The following is a 10,064-nucleotide window of genomic DNA, read 5'->3' as shown; positions in this document are numbered from 1 at the left end:
GAAGATTCGCTGGTGGTCAGGCAGGAAGCATCACTGAGCCCAGCAAACTAGAATATGCCTTTTTCTGCTAAAATGTTGAGTCCTCATCTATGAGGCACCGTTTTATGTGCTTTCCATGGTGTTACTTGTTCAGTCTTCAGAACAATCAATCCTCAGAACAAATCTAGGAAGTAGGTGCTGCTATTTCTCTGTTTTACAGGTGAGGTAATGGCAGAGAAGTAAATGACCTGCCCAAGGGAAGCGGTGGACCCGGGACTCCAGGGCCATGTCTGGGGTCAGGTGTTTGGGCTTGAGCCTCTGTCCTGCAGCACATGCCCCTTGACCTTTGGGGGAGAGGCTGGCCCCCCAGGGCCTGTATCTGTCAGGTGGGGACCACATTACCCGACTCACCTTCTCCTGAGGCCGCATGCACGAAGCAGTGAGAGTGAGTCCTAGAAGCTGGACGGAGCTGAGCCCTGGAGGGCGGGAGCTGAGGCCCTAGGCCAGAAAGGCCCGCCCTGACTGTGATAAGGGAGAGGAGGAGTCCTCTGGTCTGAGTCAGTGGAAAGTCTTAATGTGAAAGTCTCTTTGAGGAAATGCTTTTCTAACTTTTAAGAACGGCGCAATTGTGAGGATTTACTTTCAAGTGAATGAGAAAGTTCAAACATCAATAGCTCTTTCATGTATAATCGCATATGATACTAACAGCGGACATGTACCTAGTGCTTCTGATATGCCAGCCACTATGCCAGAGGCTTTGCTTATAGTAACTCATTTAATTCTGGCCACAGCCTTGGATGTAGAAACTGCTATTCCATTTATGGGTGGTGAAGCCCAGGGGCTGCCTAAAGTGCTTTAAGATGTATCCACAACCCTACGATGTCAGCACTCTTGTGTTACATATGGAGAAACTGAGGCACAGGGAGATCCAATGGATTGCCTACAGGTCCACAGTTAGGAAGTGGCACAGCCAGGTTTTGGACACAGGTGGTCTGGGTCCCGAATCGTCCACCAAATACATCTTAGTTGTTTCCTTGTCTTTGGTTGAAGAAAACAATTCTTTAACCCTCTATGTGGTCTAGTTTTGGAGTGAGTTATCTTTCCTTACTAGAAAATTCACCAAGGAAGGGAAACCTGGCCAAGTTTTTAATCAGAAAGAATCACATACAGCACGTCTAAATTATTGCCAGTTCTCACTGAAAGGGTCCAAAGCAACATGATTGGCTGTTCTCCAGCCCTATCTTAGAAGCACTCAGTAACAGAGTGTCTGGTCCACTGGTGAGTAGGATTTCCAATCCAGTTTCCCAGATTTTTGAGGTGGAAAAACTGAGAGCCTAGGCTTGGTGTCTAGAACATTCTAAAACCTATACACGCATTGTTCAGAGAGATAAAAAGCAGAGAATTCCTCTCTTGACACCATGGCCTGCATTAGCTAGAGCTTGGCTAGATGGATCTACACAGCTGTCTCCTCTGAGCTGTCCACCTGGTGTCCTGACCAAGAGGGGGCAGGATACCTGATCGGTCTCAGCCAGCCATTCGTATTCGTGTGGCCCTGGGCACCTCCCTGCCCCTCTCTGGGCCTGCCATTTGCTCCCTGAATTCCCTTCTAGGACTCTAGAGAGTGAGTAAAATGGAGCGTCAGGTTCTCGGGAAGCCTGCATTTGTTTCCTGCCCTGCCAGATCTCTTCCCCAAGCTGAGCCTCAGTTTCTTCATCTATGCAATGGGAGTCATAAGAGGTCCTGTGAAGAGTCAGTGGGATAACGTGTGTAAAGCCATCTCAGCATGAGGCTCAGCCTCACCGAATGTCGAGGAAGGCTCTTCATCTTGTTCTCTGGTTTACACCAGAAGACACACTCCAGCGGTCTGCAGGCGTGTTTTGCTTGGTCTGCCCAGTAGTTTTAAAATACATATAATTTGTTGACAGCATTTCAAGATTGGGAGGTTTCATAGATCGGGATCCCCAGCTTCTCTCGAAAAGTGGGGAGATTTGGCAACAGGGGTGCCCACAGTCTCTGGTGAAGAAGGGTGACCTCTGTACCTCTTTAATGACTCACTCGTGTCCCTGCAGCCCTACACAGCGCATTGAGTCCTTACCGTAAGTTTTTAACACCGTATCTGGCCAGTGGGGAAATAGAGGCTCAGAGAGTTGGGATAAGTTTCCAAGGTGACAGTGTTAGAAGATGGTACAGCCAGGACTCCCAGTTAGGACCTCTGTCACTTTCCTCTCTTTGTGCCCCAGCCGAGCTCTGGGTCCATGGAGAAACTCTAGCCTGTTAGTGGGCTGATAGAAGGACTTAAGCCTGTGATGTCAATGCCTATGGGTCCCATCCTTTATCTTCAGCACCCCCCCCGGGGGGCTGTGGAGTTAGGGTAGGGGTCCGGGAATCAACGTGCACACCTGTATTCTTGGAATAAAACTCTCCTGCCTACATACAAGATGATCGTAGCTTGACATTTTTTTAAATTTTTATTTATTTTTTATTTTTTATTTATTTCTAGGAGAGAGAGAGNCCACCCAGGCGCCCCGACATTTTTATTTATTATGAAAATGTTCAAATATATACACTGGAAGAAAGTCATGGTATAGTAAACTGCCAGGCAGGCATCCTCTTGATTCAGCAATGACCAAATTTAATTCCATTTGCTTCATCCACTCTTTTTTTTGTTGTTGTTTCTCTTTTTCTTTACTGAGTTATTTCGAAACACACTGCAGATGTCTTATGTCACCTGAGTACCCCGGCAGAGGTCTCTAAAGCCAGTAGTGTGCTGGAGCCGGCTGGTTCTGGTTGCTCAGAGCTGGTCGTGGGCACCTCTTTTCAATTCCGCGTTCAGTGATGTCATGTCGGTAGCTTGAAATCTGCCACATGGGAGTATTTACACCACAGAAATCAGCAAACACTGCAACACAGAGCTCCCCTTCAACTCTCCACCCCAGAGAGTTGGGAGTTCAACATTTATTAGTACACCCCTGTCGGAAACACATGGACATTAAAAACAAATTTTTTTAATGTTTATTTTTCAGAGAGAGAGAGAGAGAGGGAGTGAGGGAGGGGCAGAGAGAGAGGGAGACAGAGAATCCAAAGCAAGTTCCATGCTGTCAGCACAGAGCCCGACGCGGGGCTCGAACCCACAAACCGTGAGATCATGACCTGAGCTGAAGTCTGATGCTCAACCGACTGAGCCACTCAGGTGCCCCTCACTTGACCACCATGGATCATCTCAACTACCGAAATTAATGTTTACATTCTAATCAAATGTCTATGACAGGTTCAAAGATGTCTGTTTACAGATGGTTTGTCTAATCAGGACTCAGACAAGATCCGCCTCTGACATTTTGTTGTTAGGTCTCTAACACCTGCGGCTTTTTTATGCTCATGATTATTGCAGGCAGCAGGTTGGCTGCTCCGTTCTGTGGGCTATGTGTTTGTCAGCTGATGTCTTCCTCCTTCCCTTATTGCCTGTCTTTAAAGTCTGAATAGATTCAGTTCAACTTTTGGTTTGTTTGTTTGTTTGCTTGTTGAAGGCGGGCCGGCAGGCTTGTTAGATAGTGCTGGGTTGTATGTGTACATTTCCAATGCCCGCAGAAGATATGCGATCAATGAGACGCAAAGTCATTGAAGAGCATTTTTAAATTTATGATGGACTTTTGTTATTTTACCATCAACATATACTACAAGTATAGTCACCATGGAATCTTTTGCTAGAAGAAAGGGCCGTCAAACTCAGGAAAGCCGGGCCCCTCTGATCGGGCCTCACCAGTCTGGGCAGGTCTTTCTGCATTCCCGTCTCAGGGATGAAGAAGTGCCTTCGGGAGTTCATTCCACGGCGCTGTCACTTGGATGGTCAGATGCCCGTAGCTCGCATCTAACTTCAGTCTTTCCTGCTTTCCCGGCCTGGAGCCTCGGCGTTTGTTAACCTGCCTTCCCTCAGGTCTCTTCTAGCATGAGGAGGGAAACAAACCCCAATATCCTGTGGTTCTAGGTTCTGGGTCCCATACTTGATGTGCTAATCATGTCACCCTGCAGCGGTTCGAACCTCGATCTGCCCCCAGCCCCAGGGGACGCTGTGCCTCTCTTCTCCACACCCCTGAAGGGGGTGGGACCTCACGGAACAGGGCACGGGGCATCGGGCCTAGGATCCCTCTGTGAACCCCGGCTCGCAGGTCCGGGGTCCTGGGTACTGACGAGCCTCAAGCTGTGGCTTCGGTCCCCGGCAGGGCTCTTGTTCTTGCCTGTCCTTCCCGCCCTTCCTGTCTGGATCGAATCCTGGAAGGAGGTTCCTCTGCACCTTTGTCCTCTCGTCTGCTCCTGACCCCACTCACTGACTCAGCTGGGAGCTTGCTCCTTCCTTCCAGAAACGGAACTGTGGAGAAAAACTGGCTGAGCATTCTGCTTGAATCTTGAATCTTGAGGATGGCTTGAGCTAGAGGTGCCGCCGTTTCCTCTGGGAAGCAGAGCGGTGTCTGGGGAACCCACGTGGAAGCATCCTTAGTGCCGGGAGTTTGAGTCCCAGCCTGTGTTCAAGCTGCTGTCAGGACCCAACCTCGGAAACGAGCTCTTCAGGCTGGCCCTGTCAGACCATCCCTGGCAGGTGCGGGGGGGGTTGGGGGAGGAGGACGGGTGTGGTGGTGGCGTGAACTTGACTTTTCCTCAAAGGTAATTCGCATTACCTACGAGGCCTCAGACACTTGTAATCCTGGAGTCTCAGAAAAAGAAAAAGCCTGACGTGTAAGGAAATATTCAAGGGAAGTTAGCAGAGGCTTTCTGTTAAGTTCATGGAAACAAGGATTTGGATCAACAGCTCAGGATGACTGCATTCGGCACCAGATTGCTCTTGAATGTTTATCTTCTTGACTTGTTTTTATTAGAACCTTTAAAAAATGGATTGTTAAACTGCTTTAAGAGAGGACTTAATTTTCTTAAACATTCCCAGTTAGAACTAGTGATGTTAATTTGTTAGTCATGCTTATAGATGAAATCCAAGGAGGATAAAGAGGTAAGATAATACAAGAAGCTCCCAGTACTGTTTTCTGTCAGCAGCAACCTGCCTTCATGTTGGAGTGGCATAAGCAAAGGCCCTGGGGTCAGCTAGCCTTGGGCTCTGACCCAAGCCTATCCCTCATTAGCCTTGTGACTTTTAGCAGATCTTCTCATCTGTCCCTGTGTCTCCCCTCCACCTCCCCTCCGGGCCTTTGCATGTGCTATTTCCCCTGCAGGGGGGTGGGGGGAATGATCCTCAACCATTCCTTTACTGAGCTCATTTCCTTAGGTTATAGCTTACATGTCACTTCCAAGAAGACTTCCTTGGGCTCCTGGTTACATATTGTCTGTGGGCCCTCTGGACTTTTCCTTTGAAGCACTATCAACATAATCAAAATGATTATTAAATAGTTATTTGTCAAATTATCTGTGTGGTGTGTCTCTTCCCACAGCTTATCATCTCTAAGAGGATAAGGATCATGCTAGTTTTCACTGATGTGTTTTCACTGGCGCAGAGTGTTGGATAAAGAAGGAGGTGCAATTTGTTAAGCCTCAGTTTCTTCATCCAAAAAATGGGCCTATGGCTATCTTTATTTTAAATGGGAATAGATATATCTGACAAATATTTGTTTCTTTCTTATCCTTACTCCTTGCAAAAGAAAAAAAAAACAATTTAGAGGAAATAAATGTTACTTTGGATTGTTAGCCTGAAAAACCCGTAACTTGGGGCGCCTGGGTGGCTTAGTCGGTTTAGTATCCGACTTCTGCTCAGGTCATGATCTCTCGGTCCATGGGTTCAAGCCCTGCGTCAGGCTCTGTGCTGGCAGCTCAGAGCCTGGATCCTGCTTCAGATCTGTGTCTCCCTCTCTCTGCCCCTCCCTCCCCTGCTCACACTCTGTCTTTCTCTCAAAAATAAATAAAAATCAAAAAAAATTTTAAAAATCCATAACCGAAGAGAGCACACATAGAGTTGAAATGCTAACTGTGGAATGCTTGAGATGTGCCTGGGTTCTGCTAAAGGAGGCTGCACTAAATGAGTCCCTTAGGGCCTGGGGTGAGAGGCATGTTCTCTTGGGGCTGAGACAGTTGCTTCGCCTAGGGGTGCAGGCCCGGGGCCGGGCCGAGGGTGCCGCCCTGGGGTGGCTTCTAAGCTTCGCTTGGGCTCTGTGCTGGAAGGTGGGGTGGCCCAGACTGCCCGCTCTGCCACACTGCTCTGCTCGGAGGAGACTTCCTGGTGAAGGTGATACCTAAGTTCAGGCCAGAAGGGTTCCTAGGTAGCTCAGCGAATGATGAAAGGAAAAATATTCTAGCCTAAGGGAATAGCGTATGCATCAGCCTGGTGGCAAGGTGGCTGGGCAGGTAGGAGGATGAAGGAAGTTCGGAGGGGTGGGTGGGCAGAGCTGGAGGAGTGGGTGGGCCCCATGAGGAAGCTGGAGCAGGCCAGCAGGGGCCAGGGCCGCTCATGTGATGCTGTGTGCACGTGTGTGCGCATGTGTGTGTGTGTGTGTGTATGCATGCTCATGCGCATACGTGTGTATGAGGGGTGGTACCCTCGGCCCCCAGCCAGGAACCACGCACACAGACGCCCAGCCGGCACCCCCACGGATGCAGACACCCCGGCACTGGAGTGTCAGAAACCCGCCAGGGCCAGAGCAGCTGCTTCTAAATCAAGGCCAAGGGCAGCCGAGGGGCCCCGGTTGGGTTTGGTGGCTTTCCCGTACGGGCTGATGGGGGCTGGGGCTGAAGGGGGCTCTCCGTTAGGGATTCTGGGCCAGAATGAGCCTGGCTCATTTGGGGAAGTTTATTTTGGAAGCTGGGATGATGCAAAATTAAGCGGGGAGGAAAAAATAGATGAGGCGGCGGTGAGGGTCTGTCTGTGGCTGGCGGGGCTGAAAGTGTCCCGCTAGAGGAGTGTTGTTGGGTAAACAGATGGGGGTGGCAGCTTTTCTGCATGTCCGCTATAAATATCCCACAGTTTGGCCGCCCCTGCTGGGGTTTCCTGGCATCGCGGGTGTGGAGATCAAGGTGCAGACACAGGGCACTTCCGGGAGCAGCAGAGGGCAGCCAGGGCACTGCTCAGATCCCAGTCCCTCGGGGGGTGCTGTGGGCACCGAGGTCTGAGGCCGAGGCCCTGGGCGGAGGCGGGAGGTGCTCCTTCACTGCTACCCCGCTGTGGATGTCTGCCGAGCCCCATTACCTCTGTGAGCCTCAGTTTCCTCACCTGTGAGGTGGGGATGGTGCTGTAAGGCAAGGGGAGTGTCATTCCCAGGCCAGCGATGGGTCAGCTCCAGGCACTCAGGAAGTGCTCTGTCCATGGTCAAAGCTCTTAGGTTCTGAGTGACCTGGGTGAGTTCTATCATCTCCTGGAGTTTCCGTCTCATCAAAAATATGGGGGAGGGGGTGTCTGGGAAGCTGACAAGGAGTTGCAGGTGTGGGAATGGACTCAGTATTTCAGAGTTCACCGTGGGCCAGGCTGGAGCTCTCCCACAGCCCTCTGCAGCCCCCCGGGGACCTCTGTCATCTTTACAACATTGTGGCTTTTCGTAATAATGATGAGGGTGATGGTAGCAGCCATGCCCACTGCTGGCCTGTGATGGTCCAGGGACTTTGCAAACTAGGCTATCTAAGCTCATAGTTACGTCAGGTTATTTTCCCAGCCACCCCATCCTACAGATAAAGCACCCAAGGCTCAGAAAGAAGGGACTGCCACAAGATCCTTCATCAGGCCACTAAGTATTCAGTGATGATCAGCCGTGTGCCAGGGCCTGGTCTAGTTAACTGGGGATTTAGTGGGTCCCTGTGTCCATGGCTCTCACAGCCCAGTGGGGAGCACAGGCTACCATCAGTGAAGGAGAGACACGCAGGCAAGCATCTGGGATGGCCTGGGACCTCCTATTCTCCTGAATCTTCTCGTGAATCTTTACTGGCCATGTTCAGGCTCCTCCTAGATCCGAGAGATTTTTGTCATCCAGTCATCTGCGGTGCTAGGTACCTGCTGAAATGAATCAAGAACAAATCAATTTGGTTCTTTGAAATATCGCCCGAACATTACTCTGTGCAAGACTTGTGCTAGCGTCAGTGGGCGTAGGGCTGACGGGGCTGGGTGGAGACCAGGGATGTGAGCCTCTGCTGGTCCGCATCTATAGGACATGGCATGATGGGGAAAACATTCCCATACCTTCCCAGAGCCCAGAGAATTGGGCAGGGCCATGGTCATCCCCATTCTACAGATTAGGGAGTTGAAATTCAGTGAGGTTAAATGACTTTCCCAAGGACACTCAGCCAGGATGCGGCAGGGCAGGGCCCAGAACACAGCACCGCCCCACTGCCTGTAGGTGGGGAGGGGCCCTGGACTGCCCCCGAGGCCCATGCAGGCACGTCAAGCTCAGCAGTGGTGCTTCAGCCCAGGAAAGGGCTGGCATTTTACCCTTGCCTCTTATGTCCCACTCGGAAGGTGCCTGCCTGCAGTGTGCAGGTGGAAGGGACACCCAGCTCTGCTCCTTAGGAGCTGGGCCTTGGGAAGTCACCCACTCTCCCTGAGCCTCAGCTTCTCTCTGTGAATGCAAGGGTCGAGCTTGATAATCTCTAGAGAACATATCAGCTTGGACACCCCACACTCCTCCTCCAGGGTGTCCCGTGGCCTGTCCCTGGGACCAGGAGGGCATAGTTAGAGCCAGGGCTTGTCTGAGGCAGGACCAGGCAAGGTTTATGCTCCAGCCCCCAGGGGGACTTGGGGGACTTGGGCTCATGCTGATTCCGAAGTGTCTGCTCAGAGTGAGCAGGGCCGGGAAGCTGAGGAGCAAACGTGTGCCCTCAGGCTTCGGGCGTCCTGGATTGCGGAGATGAAGCCGGGCCTTTTCCTCTCTGCGCCTCCCCCCCCTCCCGCCCCCACCCAGGGCTCCCAGCAGTGCTGCTGGGCTGCTAGAGGGAAGCACGGCACGTGTGGCAACATTGGGCTGATCATCAATACCTGGGTTTCCCTCTTGCCAGAGCCATGGTGGGAATGTGCTGCCCTCTCCCTTGAAGCTGGGGGTGGCTGTGTGGCCGGCTTGGGCCAGTGAAATGTGATGGCAACCAGCAACTGGCGGGATGGTGGTGGCTTAGGCTCTGAGTGAGGACAACATGGAGCAGAGTCCCCACCAACCCAAAGTGTGCAGGGTGAACCAGAGCTAAACTTCTGCGGTTTGGAGCCACCGAGGTTTGGGAGTTGTTTGTTACTGTGTCATAACCCAGTGCATCCTGACTAGGGCGCAGGGCAGGCGGATGGGACAGCGAGAGAGATGGCAGCCTTGGGATCAACTAATTGGTCTTTCCTTCCTCCTTTTATTTTACATACATTTATTCATCCATCCATCTGTCCAACCATCTGCCCATCCACCCACCATCCTTCTGTCTGTCCATCCATCCATCCAACCATCCATCCATCTATCCACTCATCTGTCCAACTGCTATACATTCATCTATTCATCCATACATCTGTCCATCTATCTGTCTACCCAAAGAATCAAAGATAGATTGGTTTGACTGTGATGACCAGCCTTCTCTGTTGTGCCAAGATGCTTCTTTGGAGAAGACACACCCTTCTGTCTGCCCGAATTGTCTGTCCACAGAACCTGTTCAACTCTTCCTCCTCCAAGAAGCCTTCCCTGATCTGCTACTAGCCCCAGCCAGGGTGTCCAGGGGGCTACAAAGGCCCATGGAACCCCAGTCACCATGACTGGACTGTCACTTCCTAGAGAGAACTGAAGCATCCTGGGATTTGCTAGTAGTTGGTCTTGGGCCCTTGACTGCCCAAAATGGCCCCAAATTCATGTATCCAGGGACCCTCATCCTTGGTAGGCCTCATGTGACCATTTGGGACTTGGCAAATGTGAAGACCCTAGAAATGTGCTCCCCAAATCTCGGGCCCACTCTGGGCTCCTCCAGAGTTCAGAGCCTTGGGATCAACCTTGAAACCCAGGTCTTATTTTGCAAAAAAGGAGGAAGAGGCCATCAATGTAGGGAAAATTGGGTTTTAGTGAAATTGTCAAGAGCCCATTGGATAAGGGAGCCACTTAGGCCCCTGCTTTTCTTCTCAGGTCTCCCCGGGCAGCCTCGATGAAGTA

Source organism: Crocuta crocuta, unplaced genomic scaffold (assembly GCF_008692635.1).
Source record: "Crocuta crocuta isolate KB4526 unplaced genomic scaffold, BGI_CrCroc_1.0 scaffold127, whole genome shotgun sequence".
Classification (NCBI taxonomy): domain Eukaryota; kingdom Metazoa; phylum Chordata; class Mammalia; order Carnivora; family Hyaenidae; genus Crocuta; species Crocuta crocuta.
The sequence above is the reverse complement of the archived record's forward strand: the minus strand, read 5'-3'. Positions refer to the sequence as shown.